The sequence below is a fragment of the Lissotriton helveticus genome, chromosome 1_2 (assembly GCF_964261635.1).
Source record: "Lissotriton helveticus chromosome 1_2, aLisHel1.1, whole genome shotgun sequence".
Taxonomy (NCBI): Eukaryota; Metazoa; Chordata; class Amphibia; order Caudata; family Salamandridae; genus Lissotriton; species Lissotriton helveticus.
The window spans coordinates 333044829-333065693 of NC_136058.1; positions in this window are offsets into that span (position 1 = coordinate 333044829).

Here is a 20865-nt window from a genome sequence, read left to right on the forward strand (position 1 = left end):
ATTTGGTGGGTGTTAGTTCTGAGTTTGACCAGCTAGTGTGCTTGGTGGGTTTGCCTGGTGTGGTGGGTTTGATGGGGGAAATTATGTCTCCACACTTGGGGATCCAGGTGTTGAAGATTTTGACAGCCTCTTCGAGGTTGAGGGTCGTGTCTGGGTGGGAGTAGTGGAGGGTGTTGGTCCATTGGTTTTTGGGTATCTTGCTCTAGCTCCTGTGGGTGGTGCTGGACTTGTTTGTGGTGGTAACTGGGACAGTAGTGATGGTGAAGTGGACGACTGAGTGACCCAGCCAGGTGAGAACGATGACATAGTTATACCTGACTCTGTTGCTGGGTGTAAAGATGAGGTTGAGCATGTGCTCAGCGATGTGAGTGGGGTTGATGACTATTTGGGAGAGGTCAAAGTTGTTCATGGTCTCGAGGAGGTTGGCTGTGTTGGCGTCATTGGGGTCATTGAGGTAAAATTTGAGGTTTCCAAGGAAGATGAAGTTCTCTGAGTTGATGGGCAGTGGGGTGATGAGTGGCCTCACAGGAGGCGGGATGTGGTCCTGGTGGTCTGTAGGTGACGCTGTCTTTGATTGTTGTCTTGCCGTCTGTTTTGAGTTGGAAGTTGAGGTGTACCATGAACAGGGTGGTGCCGTCCAAGGTGGCAGCGCAGTGGAGGGATTCTTTATGGATGATGGCTGTTTCACCTTCATGTTTGCTAATGCAGTCTCAGTGAACTATCTTGTATCCGTTGGGTGTGGCGGTGGCAACGTTGGGTGCAGGTGTCAGGTTGAGCCACATCACAGTGAGGAAGATGACGCCAGGGGTGAGTAAGATGATGGTGTCCCAGATATCGGTGGCGTGTTTGTGGAGTGATATGGTGTTGATCAAGAGGTAGTGTGGTTTTTCCGTTTCGGTGGCAGCGGGCAGGGCACCTGCGAGGAGGAGTTCTGATCTCACAGAAGAAAAGACAGTGATGGTAGGAATAATGTCCTACTGTTGAGTGAGGAGATGCGCAGCTGCAAACGTTTTTGCTAGGTACAGGGTTCAGGGCTGTCAGCTCGGTGCTGGTGGAGCTGTGGGTTGGCAGAGATCCAGGGTTCTTAGCACTGGGCGAAGTCCTGATGCAGATGGGTGCAGACGGGCTTGCCTTTAGCACGCCGGTTGAATGGCTGCAGTGCAGCCTCCATTCGCTAGGGAGGGGGAAGAGCACTGGGTGGGGTTAGCAGGAGGCAGGAGCGAGGGGGAAGGGAAAATCTGGTGTTAAGGTGGGAAAAGAGAGTTAGGTGGATACAAATAGTGGAAAAAATGGAGGGATACAAAGTTACATGGCTGAAAAAAACAAGAGTTATGTGGAGAAAAGTGGGGGGAAATAAAGATAGATGGCTGAAAGAAGCAAGAGTTAAGTGGAGAAAAGAGGAGGGAAACTAAGTTAGATGGAAGTTAAGGGTTTGTAAGAAACAGTAGACACATGGAAAGAAACAAAGTTAGGTGGATAAACAGCGACAGAACGATAGGTGCAGCAGAGCACAAGAGGGGGCAATGCAGCTGTCTAGTTTGCTACGACTGCTTGGTAATTCAGAAAGCTGACCTAGAAGTGCATTCCATCTATTACTTACCAGCAGCGTTGTGGTTTGTAACTCACATTTGCTTGCTTTCTATTTACTGGCTTTATTGGTTTTAGGCTGTCCAGCTTCAGTTAGCCCATCTGTGGAGTATATCTTGCTTATTGTATTCTTTCAGAGTACACATTTTCTGTAGACAGAGGTCAAATGGCAGGCTCAATCTTTGTGAGGGAGGTTGATGTTTACTTTTCTTTCTCTGACTTCAAAGTGAGAGGCTTTATCTGACAATATATGTGTGTCAAAGGGGATAGTTTTTTCCTCTTTGATTCTTTGTAGGGTTTTCTCCTCTTTTTCATCTGCTCTTCCTGCCTCTGTCGCAGCTTCTGCTAGCCCCATGACATCTTCAGGTACAAATTTATTTCACTTCCTTACTAGCTGATTTTTACTAGCACCCAACAAAATGTAAATGTCTGTAAATGAACTGTGCAATACTTTCAGAATATATCAGAATTAGGAAAGCATAAATGAAGCACATTATTTTGTTATTCTTTTTAATACAATCAAAGCAAATCAGTGCACTAGGTGATGCCATTTTCACACATTATCATTTGTGTGCCATATAGTTTTATCACTAAAACTGTATGTCTGTGCAAATGTAATGGTCATTTCAATTGAAAATGTGTTGTCTGTAATGGCAGTGCATGATACTTCTCTCTACTCTATGCCACTCCACAACCCTCTACTACACTATACGCCACTTCACACCACTCTACGCCACTCCATTCTACAACACTCCACTCCACAACACTCTTCTCCAGTCTACACCAAGCCACACTATGACACTCCACTCTAAGACCACAGGAGTGCTGGCAGGGAGACAGAGCAAAAATCTGCTCCCAGCCGGTGGGAGCATTTTTAAATATCCTGCCAGAGGGCAAGGGCTGGTGCTCCCCTGATAATAATTTGGGCAATGTCAGTCTTTCTGCCCCCCCCTAGGTGGCAGATGGGGGCAGTAGGGGGCAATAGCGCCCGATCAGCCACCTCAGGGGCAGAAAGCTGACTAGGCACCAGGGATGATAGTTTTTTTTATTTATAAAAGAGGGGTAGAGGCTTCCCACAATGGCTCACCCCCCAAATCAAGAGGGACAGTCTTTCTGCCCCCTAAAAAATAGCTACAGTCCTTCTGCCCTGACTGGGGACAATAGCCTATATTTGCCTGGGGAAGGGGGGGCATAAAGCCCATTAGGCACCAGAGATGTATTTATGGACATGTCAGGGAGTGGCCCCTTAGGCAAGGGTTGCCCCCCTAATTTATTGTGAACACATTTTGGCTGCTTCTTCCCGGGGCAGATCAGTGATATTTTTAAGCACATCTGCTCCCAAAGGGGGCGAAAACCACTAGACACTAGCAAATGTTTGTGTGTATGTGTGTACTGGAGTTCGACTGACGGTTTGTGTTTACTGGCATTTGACTGACTATGTGAACCAGCATTTTGTTGTTGTTGTTATTGCTAGGTAATTTTTTATAGCGCACAGCTATCTCAATAAAGTGACGTCCCGGCGCTTGCAGCAGTGCCGATGGAACTGGTCTTGATAGCCTTGCGGAAGGACAACAGACAATCTAAACGCCGGATCTGAACAGGAAGAGAATTCCATAGTCTTGAAGCCAGATAACGAAATGACTAGCCCCCGGCTCTGAGGCGTTTCACACGGGGGACAGCTGCAAGAGATAGCTTTGATGAGCATAGTTGGTGAGTAGGGACATAGGGAACTAGCAGATTTGACAGGATCTCAGGGGGAGACAGCTTTAGAGTCTTGAACGAAAGGCATAGAGCTTTAAATTGAATCCTTTGGGGCATCGGTAGCCAGTAAAGGTGCCGTAAGGCACCTGACGCAGAGCTGGTCCTAGGGAGCCTCAGCAGGACTCGAGCAGCTGCGTTCTGTACTCGCAGCAAGCGAGTAACTTCAGCCTTATTGGCGCCTAACATCAATGAGTTGGCATAATCTAATCTGTTGGCGGTGTGTGGGGACTTGTGCTTAGTTGGCAGTGTATGTGGACTAGCGCTTGGCTGGCAGTGTGCGTAGATTGTCACTTGGCTAGCGGTCTGCATGGATGGCATATGTCTGGCGGTGTGCTTGGACTATCACTTTGGCTGGTGGTGTGCATGGATGGCGCTTGGCTGGCGGTGTGGCTTGCGTGGATCCTGCAGCATTTTTTTACCCAGAACCCCCTGTAAACCTCAAATTTAGCTAACAAATCACACTTATTTCTGTGTGGAAAATTTGTCATATCACTGTGCTGGCACAAATTTCCAACCGCCCAGTGTTTCCCTCAGTCTCCTGAAAAAAATGATACCTCACTTGTGTGGGTGCCCAAATCAGAGAACCTAAAAACGTATAAAATGAAAAACTGAGGGGGAACCAAAGTGTGTCTAATAGGGCAATTTTTCTTCATACGGTTTTAGGCTGACACTGCTTTGGGCATCCACACAAATGAGGTATAATTTTAATTGGGTGACTGAGGGGAATGCTGGGTGATGGGAAATTTGTGCTGGTGTGGTGATCTCACAACCTTGCCACACAGAAATGTGTAGAAAATTTGACTTTTTAGCTGAATTTGAGGTTTGTAACGTATTCTGGGTAAGAAAACGTTGAGAGAGCCACACAAGCTACACATACCTGGACTCCCCTGAGTGTCTAGTTTTCATAAATTTCAGGGTTTTGTAGGTTTCCCTTGATGGCCTCTGAGCCCCGGACCAAAAACCCAGGTACCCCCTATTTATAACAAAAGGGAGGCACCTGAGTTCCTGGTCTTGTGCTCAGGGGCCATCTTGGTAAGCCTACCAAACCCAGACATTTCTGAAAATTAGACATCCGGCGGAGTCCAGGGAGATGTGGCTTGCATGGATCCCCCAACATTTTTTCCCCCAGAATCAATCAATCAATCATAGCATTTGTATAGCACACTACTCACCCGGAAGGGTCACAAGGCGCTTGGGGGAAGGGGTCAGCTACTGCTCGAACAGTTAGGTCTTGAGTTGTCTCCTGAAGGCGAGATGGTCCTGGGTCAGCCGAAGGTGGATGGGGAGGGAGTTCCATGTCTTGGCCGCCAGGTAGGAGAAGGATCTTCCTCCGGCGGTGGCTCTTCGGGTGCGTGGTACGGCGGCGAGGGCGAGGCTAGTGGATCGTAGCTGGCGGGTGGACGTGTAGAAGGTCAGGCGGTCGTTGAGGTACTTGGGGCCTTGGTTGTGCAGGGCCTTCTGTGCGTGGGTGAGGAGCCAGAAGGTGATTCTCTTGTTGACCGGGAGCCAGTGCAGGTCCCTCAGGTGGCCGGAGATGTGGCTGCGTCGGGGGATGTCCAGGATGAGTCGGGCGGAGGCGTTCTGGATGCGTTGGAGTCTTTTCTGTAGCTTGGCTGTGGTGCCGGCGTAGAGGGTGTTTCCGTAGTCCAGTCGGCTGGTGACGAGTGCCTGGGTGACCGTCTTCCTGCTTTCGGTCGGGATCCATCGGAAGATCTTGCGGAGCATGCGTATGGTGTGAAAGCATGATGAGGAGACGGCGTTGACTTGTCTGGTCATCGAGAGGGAGGAGTCCAGGATGAAGCCCAGGTTGCGTGCGTGGTCTGTAGGCTTGGGAGTGGTGCCCAGGGCGGGGGGCCACCAGGAGTCGTCCCAGGCGGAGGGCGATGGTCCCAGGATGAGGACTTCCGTCTTGTCTGAGTTCAGTTTCAGGCGGCTCTTCTTCATCCATTCGGCGACGTCTTTCATCCCTTCGTGTAGGCTGGTTCTGGCGGTGTCGGGGTCTCTGGTGAGGGAGAAGATCAGCTGGGTGTCGTCGGCGTAGGAGATGATGTTGAGGTTGTGTTGGCGTGCGATGGCTGCAAGAGGTCTCATGTAGACGTTGAAGAGGGTGGGGCTGAGTGATCCCTGGAAACCTCAATTTTAGCTAAAACAATCATTTTTTACCCACAGTTTTGTGTGGGAAAGTTGTGGAATCCCCAGGCCCACAAACATTTCCTACCATCCAGCATTTTCATAGGTTTCCCAATAAAAATGCTACCTCACTTGTGTGGGTGGGATAAGTACCTGTGACAGGGAAGGGCCCAAAACGTTCCACTGACTCACTGTCAGTGGAACTGCTCTCCCACCCTCGCAGCTCCACCATTAAGAGAGTGAGCCTTTGCATTCCCGTAGTGCTGGTGTTCGAGGCCCTCCTTGTCTGCCTTCTGCCCCTTTCAGCCTCTCCTTCTGCTCCGTGTCACCTTCTAGGTTCTTCTCCCTTCCGGCTCTTCTGTCACTTTTTCTCCGCTTTCTGCTCAGTTTCACCATCCATTCTCTTTGCTTTTCTCTGCTTTCTGCTCCGTTTACACCCTTCAGCCTCTTGACCCTTCACTCTTTTTTCCTCTTTTTCTCTGCCTTCTGCTCCATTTCACCCTTTTTTCACTTTCTCTCAGTATTTCACTTTTCCTCTCTTTTTCTCGCTCTTTTGGCCTCTTTTTCACCCATTTTTCCCGCAGCTGCTGCCCCCGCGGCCCATCTCCCCCAGCACGACCAGTCCTATCCAGTTCCCCTCCCAGCTGTCCAGCCCTCCCTGACGTCTACTTAATGGGCTGTGCGGCCGCACTTCTGGCGTACCAAAGGCAAGCCCATCTACACCCGTCCGCGACCTGACCGCGACCAGCGCCAGGAACCCTGAACCTACGCCCGCTAACTCTATGACCCAGCAGCACTCCACACTCAATCCAGGCGACAAAAACAACTGCAAGCTGCCGACACCCACTGAGCCTTCAGCTGTCACCGCTGCAAGCACACCTGCATTACCACCAAGAACACGGATCCAGCACAACCCGCCCCCAAGAACACAACCGAACCAAAGATCCTGCAATGCATCCTCCTCAATGTCCGATCTCTCCACAAACACGCCACCGAAATCTGGGACCTCCTCGACAGCACCACCCCTAACGTAGCGTTCTTCACCGAAACTTGGACCGACACCACCTCGGAACTGGATATCGCCATCGCCATCCCCCAAGGATACAAGATCTCCAAGAACGACCTGCCTGGGAGGAGAAATCGCCATCGTCCACAAATCCACCCTCCGCCTGAGCACACTCCCCGACAAGCACACAGACCTGATGGAACACCTTCACTTCAAGATACTGGCCACCAGCACTCTCTGAGGAACCTCATCTACCGAACCCCTGGACCCCGTAGACCCTTTGCCAACTCCATCACGGGCATCATCTCCCCGCAGGCCATCGCATCCACCAACTACAACCTGCTGGGAGACCTCAACTTCCCCCTCGACAACCAACTCGACCCCAACACCACATCACTCCTGGACAACCTTCCACAACATTGGACTTTGCCAGATCGTGACCGAGCCCACGCACTCAGCAGGACACAGGAAACTTCATCACCTTCACCCACACCACTGAACTCCCATGGACCGACCATCGTTGCGTCCACTTCACCTTCAGAACAACCACCATCCACAGACACCTTCACCTGCTCCCACGAAGAAACTGGACCAAAATCACCAACGATCAGCTCACCTCCTTACTCAGCAACTCCACCCCAACCATCGCAGAAAACGACGACCCTAACACCGCAGCCCGAACCCTGCATAGATGGATCTCGGACAGCGCCAACACCATAGCCCCCCTCAGAAAAACAACAATATATGTTCCAAGAAAGCGTGATGGTTCATCACCGAACCTCAAGAGTCCACACGCACTCGCCACCGCCTTTAAAAGGCCTGGAGGAACACCAAATCCACAGAAACCCACAACAACTTCATAGCCACCACCTAGGCCCACCACCAACTCATCAGAGAAACGAGGAAAAAAGCCATTGAAGTCAGAATCTCCACCCACGCACACAACAGCAAGGAACTCTTCAACATCATCAAGGAGTTCACCCAACCCACCAGCAAGTCTACTTACATCCCTCTCTCACAAGACCTCTGCGACAAACTCAGCACCTTCTTCCACCACAAAATCAAGAGCATCTACGACAACTTCGACGAAGACAACCAACACACTGAACCCTCACCAACCACCCTGACACCCGGAAACCAGGGATTGACAACTGGACAGCCCTCACCACTGAAGACACACTGAAGACAATGAAGTCATTCCTCTCAGGGGCCCCCACTGACCCCGGCCCCCACCACATCTTCAACAGAGCCACCAACACCATCGCACCCATGGTCCGCCACAACATTAACCGCTCTCTGGAGACCGCCTCATTCCCCGATGACTGGAAACACGCCTAGGTCAACCCCCTCCTGAACAAACCCTCAGCAGACCCTACCAACCTCAAAAACTACAGACCCATCTCCCTGCTCCCGTTCCCAGCAAAAGTAATTGAGAAAGCCATCAACAGCCAAATCGCCACATTGATCGAAGAGCACAACATCCTTGACTTTTCCCAATCTGGCTTTAGAAAAAAACACAGTACTGAAACCGCCATCCTGGCCGCAACAGACGACATCCACACCCTACTGGACAAAGGAGAAACAGTAGCCTTCATACTTCTCGACCACTCTGCGGCGTTCGACACAGTCTCTCATGCACCCTAATATGCAGACTCCTCGACACAGGGATGTTATGTTATGTTATGTTAACTTTTGTCTTTTATAGCGCACGGCTACTCCATGGAGTGTCCCGGCGCTTTTAATACAACCATCACAGAGTAACACAACACATTGAAGCAAGGAGAGACAGGAACAGAAACAGACTACTGGGCAAAAAGCCAGGTTTTATGGCCCTTCCTAAAAATCAGCAGATTAGAGGTGCTGCGAAGTGATAGAGGGAGCGTGTTCCACATCTGTGATGCCAACAGCCCAAAGGAGCGGCCCCCAATACGAGCCTTTTTTACTCGAGGGACCACCGCCAGAGAGAGAAATTCAGACCTCAAAGATCGGGTCGGAAGGTAAAAGACCAGCCTCTTCTGGAGATATTTTGCCCCCGAAGCATGGAGAGCCTTGTGGGCCAGGGTCAGAGCCTTAAACACAATCCGTTTACGGACAGGCAACCAATGGAGCGACTGCAGGAGGCCCGAAACTCTGGCGCGCCTATAAAGGCCAAAAATGGCCCGCGCAGCCGAGTTCTGGACCACCTGGAGCCGCTGCAAAAGATAGTCCGGTAGGCCAAGATACAGGACGTTGGAATAGTCCAATCTTGAGCCAATTAAGGCCTGCACCGTCAACTTCCTGTGATCCACTGATAGTAAAGGGAAAAACTTACGCAGCATCCTGAGCAGGCCAAAACAAGTTCCCGAGAGACCCAGAATCTGAGACCTTAACGCCAGGCCGTTATCCATCTTAATTCCCAGATTCTTAGCCAGCTGGGACGCATGTGCTGGGGGAAACATGTTAGCCGGCCACCATTCCTGCCAATCTGGATCGTAAGGACAGCCGAAGAAGAGTACCTCAGATTTATCTGAGTTGCATTTGAGGCTGTTCAGCTGGAACCATTCGAAGACAGCCCCAAGGCACTCACGGATACTCTCTCCATCAAACTCTTCTCCTTTTCTACACGTAAAAAGGAGCTGAGTATCGTCAGCGTAGGATACGATCTGGGCCCCAAAAGACTCCGCCAGTGCCGCAAGAGGGGTCATAAAGATGTTAAAAAGCATCGGGCTCAACACAGAGCCCTGTGGAACTCCGACTCCCAAAGGCGGCATCACGGCAGAGCTAGGTGGGGCCCAGACCGTTTGTCGGCGACCGGCCAAAAATGATCTAAACCAGCTGAACACCGTCCCCCTGGGATCCAGGACAAAGCCCTCGAATGGATCCGTTCCTTCTTCTCCAGCAGAACACAGCAGGTCAGACTCCCCCCTTTCCTCTTGGACCCTACACCTACCACTTGCAGAGTCCCCCAGGGCACCTCCCTCAGCCCAATGCTCTTCAACGTCCACATGACTCAACTCGCACCCATCGTCAGAACCTACGGATTCAACATTGTGTCATACGCAGACGACATCCAACTCATCCTCTCCCTATCCAACTAACCCAACACCGCCAGACACAACTTTCGAGAAGGCATGAAAGCCGTCGCCAAATGGATGAAAACAGCTGCCTACAACTAAACACCAACAAAACAGAAGTACTCATCATGGGCCCAAACAGCCTAGCCTGGAGCGACACCTGAAGGCCCCTCGCCATCAGAAAGCTGCCAACCCCCACGGACCACGCACGCAACCTGGGAATCATCCTGGACTCCGAGCTCAAAATGGACCATCAGATCAACTCTGGCTTGTCCTCCTGCTTCCACACCCTCTGCCTCCTACGTACGACCTTCAAATGGATCCCCCTCGAACACAGAAATACCGTCACTAATGCCCTGGTCACCAGCAGACTCAACTACGGCAACACATTCTATGCCGGAATAAACAAAAACCTCACCTGCAAGTTACAGAACATCCAGAACACCACCACAAGACTGGTCCTCAACCTGCCAAAACACTGCTACGTCTCCCAGCACCTGCGCACACTCCACTGGCTCCCTGTCGAGGCGAGAATCACCTTCAAGATACTCACCCACGCACACAAGGCCCTCCATGGCACTGGACCAGCATACCTGAACAGCCGACTCAAATTCCACGCACCCCAAAGGACCCTACGATCAGCCCAGCTCTCCTACACTGTGTTCCCCCGCACCAGAAAGACCAGATCAGGAGGCCGCTCCTTCTCCTTCCTCGCGCCCAAAACCTGGAGCGCCCTGTCGCTCCACCTCAGACAGACAACATCGCTCCCCATCTTCGCAAGAAACCTCAAAACCTGACTCTTCGACAGACCCCCTCCTTGATGGAATGGATCCTGCCCCCCCTACCCCCAGTGCCTAGAGACCCTTATGGGTGAGTTGTTGCGCTTAACAAACCCCTGATTGATTGATTGATTTGAATGGAGGCATCACAAGTATCGATCACAAAACGACCTGGTTTTGCAAGGGGTTCACTAACTTTTTAGGTCACGGGTGTTTAGGGAAACCTACCAAACCCAGACATTTCTGAAAACTAGACACCCGGGGAGTTCAGGGAGGTGTGGTTTGCATGAATCCCTTAACGTTTTCTTACCCAGAATCACTTGCAAACCTCAAATTTATCTAAAGAAATCACTTTTTTTTAAAGCTAAATTTGAGGTTTGCAGGGGAATCTGGGTAAGAAAACATTGGGGGATCCATGCAATCTACACCTTCCTGGACTCCCCGGGTGTCTAGTTTTCAGAAATGTCTGGATTTTGTATGTTTATCTAGATGGCCGTCGAGTCCAGGACTAAAAGCGTAGATGACTCCCTTGCACAACCATTTTGTTTAGTGAAAAATAATTTTCATTTCTCCACAAACAGTTTTGGGTCATTTCCTGTTGCAGGCACTAGACCTACCCACACATGTAAGGTACAATTTTTATCAACAGACTTCAAGGAATGCTGGGTGGGTGGAAGTGTGTGGCTCCCCGCAGATTCCAGAACTTTCCATCACAGAAATGTGAGGAAAATGTGCTATTTGTTTTACAAAGTTTGAGCTTTGAAAGGGATTTTGGGTAACAGAACCTGGTGAGATTCACACAAGTCACCACATCCTGGATTCCCCTGGGTGTTTAGTTTTCTGAAATGTTCAGGTTTACTAGGTTTCCCTAGGTGCCAGCTCAGCTAGGGGCCCAAAATCCCAAACTAGGCACTTTGCAAAAAAAGGGTCAGTTTTCTGTGAAAAAACAAGATGGGCCCACATTGCGTATTGGGCAATTTCCTGTCGCAGGCACTAGGCCTACCCACACAAGTGAGGTACCATTTTTATCGGAAGACCTGGGGAAATGCTGGGTGGGTGGAAGTTTGTGGCTTCTCACAGATTCCAGAACTTTCCATCACAGAAATATTAGGAAAATGTGTTTTTTATGTTTACAAAGTCTGAGCTTTCCAAAGGTTTCTGGGTAGCAGTACCTTTGCAAGGGATTCTGGGTATTAGTACCTGGGTAGAGCCACACAAGTTACCCCATCCTGGAATTCCCTGGGTGTCTAGTTTAATTTTTTTAATAAGTTTGCTAGTTTTCCCTAAGTGCCGGCTGAGCTAGGGGCCACAATTCACAGCTAGGCACTTTCCATAAAAAAAGGTTGCTTTTCTGTGGAAAAACGTGATGGGGCCACATTGCGTATTGGGCCATTGCCTGTCGTTGGTACTAGGCCTACCTACACAAGTAGGATACCATTTTTATTGGAAGCCCTTGGGGAACACAGAATAGTAAAACACGTTTTATTACAAGTTATCTTTCTATGCATTTCTACCTTCCAAATGTAAGACAGTGGATAAAAAAGAAGACCTTTTGAAAAATGACCTCTATTTCACATGCTGGTATGGCTACCCACAAATTCAGAGATGTGCAAATAGCCATTACTTATAAACTCCATATTGTGTTCCCATTTCTTAAATACATAGGTTCCCTTGGTGCCTGTTTTTCCCTTTTGTATTTTACCCAATGAATTGCGGTATACCCTGTGCGCAATGAAAAACTCTTGCAAGGTTCAGCTCAATTATGGTCTCTAGGTACCACGGGTCCTTGGTGAACCTACAAGCCCTACATATCCCTACAACCAGAAGGGCCTCACGGAGGTAATGATGTATTGATTTAAAAAATCTGCCATAGTTAGACGAAGTTATAGATGAAAATGTAGACACAAATGGCTGTTTTTTAAAAATAAAGTTTAATATGTTTTTATTTCAACTGTTAGTTTCTATAGGAAAACCTTGAAGGCTGTACACAAATGATCCCTTCCTAAATACGGAATATTATAAAGTGGAAGAGGTTGAAAGCACAAAAAATAGAAAAATTTGACTATGTCCCAGTAAAATGCTGAAATTGTGTAGAAAATGTTTGTTATCTGAAAAGAGTCTGCCTGTTCCTGAAAGCTGGGAAGATGGTGATTTTAGCACCACAAACCTTTCATTTATACCCTTTTCAGGGAAAAAAAGAGATGCTTTCTTCTGCAGCACTTTGTTCCCATTTTTCCCTAAAAATCCATAATTTAGCAATGTTTTTGCCTTATTTCTCTGTCCCCTCCAAGGGAATTCACAAAGCCCTGGTACCTTCAGAATCTTCAGGATTTTGGAAGAAAAGGACGCAAATTTGGCGTGGATACCTCATGTGGACAAAAAGTAATGGGGCCTAAGCGCAAACTATCCCAAATAGTCAAAAAAGGGCCTAGCACGATGGCGGGTGGTGAGGGAGGGAGGCCTGACAGCGAATGGGCTAAATGAACATACCAACAAACAACCTCTGTGGTTTTATGATTATTGTATTGTTTATGTTTTTAATGTCATGTTGAAGATTGGTACCATTTACTGTAAGGCATAGTATTCTAGCATGTGTCAATCAAATATAGATAATGTATGAGCTGTTATAAAACAATGAGCAAAGAAATAATACTTTTTTGATAAACTGAACATATGATGTTTTTAATCGTTTTAATAAACCAAAATAGAATGTACATTTGGAGTTGTGAGGTTGAATATCTCTACTGAACAAAGTGCTTCTTTGTGGTTCTACTTATATCTGTGTGGCGAGTGAATGTTGTGACAAGGTAAAGAAGAAATCAAACTAGAAGAAACTAGTCCATGAAGTATAGATGATTAGACTAATTGATTGACTGTGTAAACTTATAAACGAAACAACACCAAGGGAACATTTTTGTTTTAATCTAAATGAACATACACCAAAATACAAAAGACACCCTTTCTGTACCAAGATTCAGCTTTCTGCCAAATTTGATATAAATCTGTTCAGCGGATTGAGCTGTAGCTGTGTTTAAAGTTACTATGGAAAAGTGAATGTGTAAAAAGTGTTTTAGAACCCCCCTTTTCTCTGATCCGACTTGATGGATCACCCCGAAACTTTTGTGATGATACGTCAAACGGCGCAGAAGTTATTAGGATAACAAAATATGCTTTTCCTAAGGAAACTAGGTACTAATTATAACTGCCTACTGGTGGCTGCCAGTAGGATATACATACATTTTCTATAGGAAAAGCGTTTTTGTTTTGCCAATAACTTTGGCACCGCTTGACGAATCTCCATGAAATTTTTTAAAACTTCCCCTTTTTGGTTTAGCTGATGTGTTGAAAGTTCCCGGGTGATCCATGAAGCGGGGGCCGAGAAAAAAGACGGTCCCAAAATGCGTTTTTTCCCATGTTATGTCTATGGTGATTTTACATTTATTTTAACACTATTTAACACCACTACAACCCAAACACTAAATCTGGCAGAAAGTTAGATGTTGGTCTAGAAAGCATGATTTTTGTGATTTGGTGTAAATCCGTTCAGTAGTTTCAGGGATATTGCAGTTGACTCCAGAGCCTACTGAAATTTGATTGGCTGCCAGCAATTCAACCAGGAAGTATTGGTAGCCATCTTCGGACTTGGCTTGAAGCCGAGGAATACCCTGACCACCCACATATGGTGAGGGGGTCCCACAGGTACCCCCCGGGGGTTAAGACCAGTGGTAGAAGTGGGTGGGATCGGAAGAGCACGACGTGCCCCTACTTTTAAAAATGATTCCATTCCGTTCCCCTACTTCTTTTTTTTTTTAAAGCGTCCCAGGACGGCAGGAATAGCCCTACTTAAAAATGAAAACGTTATCTTTCAGCCTCTGCAGTGCACACAAACTTCCCCCCTCTTCCCCTCTGTATCTAGGGGCCTGCAAACAACACTGAAAGGGCCATCAGTGTTAGGTCAGCGCTACCTCTTATGGCCTTGCTGCTGCTGTGATTCACAACTCATTCAGTGAGGACGCTGCCTGCCTGCCCCCACTGTGACCAATACAATGGTCACATCAGGATGCTTTGGTGGCCCCGCCATTGACCTCCTCTGCCCTTCATCTTCGGGCTGATGACACCACCTGGAAAAGAAGAAAGAGTTTCAGTGTGGAATTCGTGGCTTGCCGTAAATCTGCTCTCCACCCAGCCAGAAATGGAAAATAGGAGGACGGCGGCTGCTGTAGAAGAGGCCCTCCATTGTACCTACAGCTGACCCAGCCCCACCAGTCTCTCCTGTATATTGTTCTGCGTACCTGCCCAGAGGTCCCCTGCCCCTCCATTACAGCTCTGCTCTTTTGTCTGCACTGGGTCCTGCATGAGGAGCCTGGACTGCCTCTGAACTCCTCATGTAAGTTAGGAAAGGTGCATTTTTTTTAAATAACTGTAAAATGTCGAATGTCTTGTCAGTTGTTTTTCTTATGTTGTTTTTTTAAATGTGTACCACTGCTTTGTCTGTGTTCAGGGATGTGGTCTTTTAAAACAAGCATTTGCAATGCAATAGTTCTCGCATTACTGAAAGTTTGACCTATTGGCGTTGCAAATAATAATGCAGCTCCAAAAGCTCAAACTTTCAGTAGTGTGATGCCCACTGAATTGCAAATACTTGGGGGCAGATTTACAAGCCTTTGCGCCACTTTTGCGTCACTTTTCCCATGTTAAAAGTGACGCAAGAGTGGCGCTAGGGGCTTGTAAATCTGCTACTTTTAGGCAGGGGGAGACAAAGGGCCATATGTATCAAGGTACCCATTTGCGATTCTGAAATAGCGATTTTTAAGTAATCGCTATTTCAAAATCGCAAATTGGTATGTATGTACAAATTCGCATTTCTTTTGCGAATTCTTAGTATTCCTCGATTGCGATTCGCAAATTGCGAATCGCAATTAAGGAATACTTTCCCATTCATTTCTATGGGCCAGGAGGCCCATAGGAATGAAGGTATTCTCAATTTTGCGATTCGCAATTTGAAAATCGCAAATTAAGAATAATTTCAAAGGGGCCTGTTGCACCCCTGAAATAAGCATGGGTGCACATGTGGTGCACATACATGCAAGATTTGCAATTCCTTAAATGCAATTGCAAAATAAGGAATCGCAAATTTTGCGATTCCTTATTTTGCACCAGATTTTCCTTTATACATACCGTTTTGCAAATTCCCATTCGCAAACGGCAAAATTGTGAGAATTTCGGCATTTGTGAATGCGAATTTGCTTCATACATATGGTCCAAAGTGATTTCCCCAGAATCAAAGGATGATTGAGCCTCCTGCCAGATGCAAACCTGGTTCCCCAGCTTCAGTCTTGTAGGGCACCGAAATATTTTGATTATAGCTACTTCTACAGTTGTCCCTCCGTTGCAGCCTCATTCACTCTGAAGCAAGGTATAGGACAGACAGTCAAGGACTGACAAAATACTGTAAATACAAAAAAGAATCAGTTTCCAAGCGCGCAAACTGTGCTATTGCAAAACCAGTGTTGCTGAACCAACCTGTGGTTCATTGGGAAATTGCAACATCAGTTCAACATGACACGTGTACACGTCAATATTAGTTGCAAAGCGCTTTATCCCACTTCTCCCGTTTGTAAGCATTATGGGGCTGATTTACAAGTCCATTGTGCCACTTTTGCGCCACTTTCAACATGGGAAAAGTGACGCAAAAGTGACGCAAGGAGCTTGTAAATCTGCCCCTTCGTATCCAATCTAGCGATACTCAAATTAACTGACTTAGAAAGGACTAATTGGTTTTGCCAGCGTGATCAATACACATGAGACGTCAATGATGAGTATTAATTCACAGAGGTATGTTGGCACCTTAGAAATACTGTCTATAGTGCCTGCTGGCTATTTCAGTGCGCATTGTGTTGGTTACAAGGTGGAAGCCATGCGTGGCACACACTGCCACAAGGGTTGCACAGATACGGAAGAGCGCATTTACTCAGGTAGAGAGGGGGACAGGGGTGCAGCTTTATTGAGAACCAGGACAAGTGCCAAACTATATGTAATTAACGTGCTGGACAATTATGAACAGGTTTTGACAATATTTTACAGTGCTAGTTGCACTGATGATCAGTTACAAAGCCAAATTTGAACTGATATATCAGCTAAACATAACATATAATGTTTCTACCAGTCGGAGGGTCCAAATATTGGTAAAAAACTTCCCAGCATCCCTGCAAAACTACATGCCACTTGTGCAGATCACGAGGCCTGGTCCATAGTGTTGTGCACCTAAGCCTCTGAACTCAAGTCAGCCAATAAAGTGACTGCGCTGTCCCTGCTCAGTTCATGATGAATCCTGCAGCCAGTACTTAATTTGAGCCAGTGGTTGCAGGTGCGGATATTCAGCAGGGTGGTTCCATAAGTTAAACACTCACCGCTGAGATCTGCGAGCCATTAGTCGGAACCACAGAAAGGCTAACTGAGACCTCGATCCTTCAGAGGGTGGTAAATTAAATATCATTTCACAGGGTAACAGTAACATATATTATTTACAATGCTTGAAGCACGGGTTGAAACTGAACATGAAATGGGTTATTACCCTTAAAATATGGACAATTATAGGAAGGGATGTGAGGAAGGCAGACAAGAGACGACGCCACCTGCCTAATGTTAACTTCATTTTAAGAGCCTCTTGTGGCTGAGCACTCTGAGGGGGTCCATTGAGAACCGCCCCACCCCAAGGAACAGTCTTGCCCATTCTATTGACCCATCCTCTGTTACTCACTCAATTCTCAGCGGCCTGGACCCTCAAAGTCTAAATTAAGAGTCCTTCCTATGTGTGAATGGAGCCCTGAATAGTGAAGAGTGGCACGCTTAGAAGCAGTGTTCCCTTCTGCTTCCCCGTTACCCCTCTTTGCTTATGTTCTCTCTCTCGCAAACCTACACTTAATTTTTCTCCTATCCATCCATGCGTCAAAGTGGCGTAGTCAGCCATGAAGCTCATTCCTGCGACCATCTCCATACAGCCCTCTCATATCCCCTTGCAGTGCTCTGAAGCGGCCAGCAGATGACATGTACTTCTATGAGCTAGTGCATATGATGCCTCTTGAACGCCGCAATGCCGTGCCTGGCCAAGGCAAAGATCAATTTATTGTTTTATAAAACGCAAACTCTGCACAAGCAGGTGTCAGAGTGCTGCGCACAAGAGGGTGTTCGAACACAAGAAAACTGTGAATTAACTGGTGACACAACAGAGCAGATATAGTCTACAGTTTAGTTCTGTTGGGTAGCAAATAATTACTTTAGACAAGCAATCATAGTATAGTCTTTCAGCAAAAAACATGAATTTGTTTAAACAGACACACTACACCAATTTGTAGTAATCTTTTATATATATATATATATATATATATATATATATATATATATATATATATATATATATTTTTGTTTGTACAAAGGACGCCGCACTCAGCAACTTCAATTCACAGATTTTATTTCAGTGCCCAGTCTAACACCAACGCGTTTCAGCCTAACGGCCTTGCTCACGGTAAGTGCAATTACTTTCCTGCAACTGTTTATACTGTTTTTTGTTTCTACTACTCCCATAGACTTCTGGGACATGTAGTTCTAGGTTACAAACAGGAATTCACTTTTGTTAGACAGTGTTCTTATTCACGTGTGGGATACATTTATTAGCAATGTATTTCATTTTATGCATTTTTAGAATACGCTATATGTATACAAGAACATGTCTAAGTATTATCACTATTTTTTGGGGCATAGCACAAAAAATATATATTAGGTTTGTTTAGAAGTTGCGCATTTTCAGAGTATAGTACTGGAAATATGTGTAGTTTTTATTTTGCATGTCTGTATATGTCCTTTTACATTGTATAGTACCTATGTTTTTATACTTTTTGTTCCTATGTATTTGTCTTGGTTCCATGTAGCGTTTTCTTATCCTTTTCAAAAGTGCTTGTCAATGGGGCCCCATGACTTGAGTTCTTTGTTAGTCTAGGTGCACATAAAGTTCTTCATCGAAGTTCATGCCTCTTGGAATTCTGGTCCGCAGTCTTATGATATATCTTGATTCCAGCTGTCTGAGTCTCTTTTTCCGATCTCCCATTCTTTCATGTTCTTCCACAGAATCAATTGCAAAATAGGTCATTTTTCGCCAGTCTCCATTTTGGCAGGATAAGAGATGTTTTGCTGTGGCATATGCCATATCTTTGTTCTTGACTGCCCTGATGTACTCCAAGATTCGTTTTTTCAAATTGCCGATTGTGCTGCCTATATACAGCATCCCACAATTACATTGGATGGCATATACCACAAATTGCGTTGAACATGTGATCTTTTTATGAATTTCAATTAACCTTCCCTCTGGGTCTCTGATGTTCCTCTTATTTACGCCAATCTTACATGCCTTGCATACATGACACTTTGTAAAACCACTTTGTTGTTTGTCTAGCCAGTTTGGATTTTTTGTTTTTTGGCTAAAATGGCTCTGGATTATTGTGTCCTTTATTGATGGAGCTTTTCTAAACGTAATTTGAGGATGTGGACCTAATAGGTTAGTCATGTCTGTGTCTTGTTTAAGAATGGGCCAGTATTTTTGTACTGGCTGACGTATTTTGTGAGACTCCTTGCTGTATGACAAGGAATTTGCTGAGTTTGTTCTTCTTCTTTGTTTGGCTTCCTTGTTTTGTTGATTACGATTTCTGTTCGTGACATCTTTTCAATTTTGTTTGTACATGTTTTCAAATCTCTCTCCCGGTATCCTCTTTTTCTCAGTCTTTTGGTGCTTGCTGCAATTTCTTTTTCAACATTCTTTTCTTCCGAACAATTACGTTTCATCCTCACAAATTCCCCATATGGAATGCTCCGAATTACTGATTGGGGATGAAAACTTTCGGCATGTAGGATGCTATTTGTCGCAGTTTTTTTCCTATGTAGGGTCGTTTGAATTTGATCTTGGTCTATATAGACGCAGATATCAAGGAAGTCAATTTTTTGGCGACTCATATTGTACGTGAAGGACAGTCCGATGTTATTCTTGTTTAGTTCATCAAAATATTTGACAAATTCCTCCTTGGTTCCATTCCAGATCACAAACAGGTCGTCTATGTATCTGGTCCTTAGTACGATTTTGTCCAGAGCGTCGCCATGTTCTGCGTTCCATGCTATCTCCTTCTCCCACCACCCCAATGGTTAAATTAGCATAGTTAGGGGAGAAGGCCATGCCCATAGCACATCCACATAATTGGTGGTAAATTTCATGATTGAATTAAAAGATGTTGTTGTGTAGGCACATTTCTATCATAGTTAGAAGCATGGCGGAATGTTCCAATTCATTGATGTATGATTTTGATGTTATTCACAAGATCTTGCAATGCCTTGTTTTCACATGACAATAGATTTTCTCTGATTTTATTGGAGTTTCTCACTTTTTCCATTCTGCGCAACTTGTAAACAGACCTAATATATGTTTTTTGTGCTATGCCCCAAAAAATAGTGATAATACTCAGACATATTCTTGTATACATATAGCGTATTCTAAAAATGCATAAAATGAAATACATTGCTATTAAATGTATCCCACACGTGAATAAGAACACTGTATAACACTGTTTGTAACCTACAACTACATGTCCCAGAAGTCTATGGGAGTAGTAGAAACAAAAAACAGTATAAACAGTTGCATGAAAGTAATTGCACTTACCGTGAGCAAGGCCGGTAGGCTGAAACGCGTTGGTGTTAGACTGGGCACTGAAATAAAATCTTTGAATTGAAGTTGCTGAGTGCGGCGTCCTTTGTACAAAAAATTGTTTCTGGCCATTGGTCTGGCCCAACACCGACTCCCGCTGAAGAGCGATCCTGTTACAAGACCACATTGTATCAAATTGAATTATACACAGGAAGCGCCCGAGTGAGAGAAAAACGCCATCAAAGGAGAACCGCCGAGCGAGTACTGATATCTGTGAAGGGTCGAGCGCTGGAGGTCGGGGCAGAGAGCGCCGCCCGTACAGGAGTCTCCCCTCCGGGTAAGTGTGAGACTACGGCGTATGTATTTACATGACCGCGATTGGTTGGCACTGAATTCTCCTCGAAGCGGCTGGTGTGGAGATAAAGGAACTGTGTTTTTTCGAACGCCGCATAAACAAACAAGAGCGGGTTCAATTGCCGTTTCTTACTCCACGAAAGTAGCAACTTCTAACTTACAAATAGTTACAGTGAGCCCTTTGTTTCTTGTGGGATAAGAAACACGAACAATTGCATTTAACATTCAAAAGTGTAAACAAGGGTAAAATAAACAATGGAAGCTCGTAAGGGAAAACGGGCACAAAAGGCTGCATCGATATTCCTGCCAGGGAGGGAAAGTCAGGCAGCAAAGAATACGGAAAATGTGGAACAACCAACTTTAGATCCAAACTTAAAACAGTTATATTTCCAGGTGGAAAAACAATATAAACGGGAAATAAACAGGAGCTGGGAAATCTTGACCTTACAAAAATACTTGGAAGTGGATAGGGTTCCACGAGGACTACGAATATTTATAATGCCAACACAT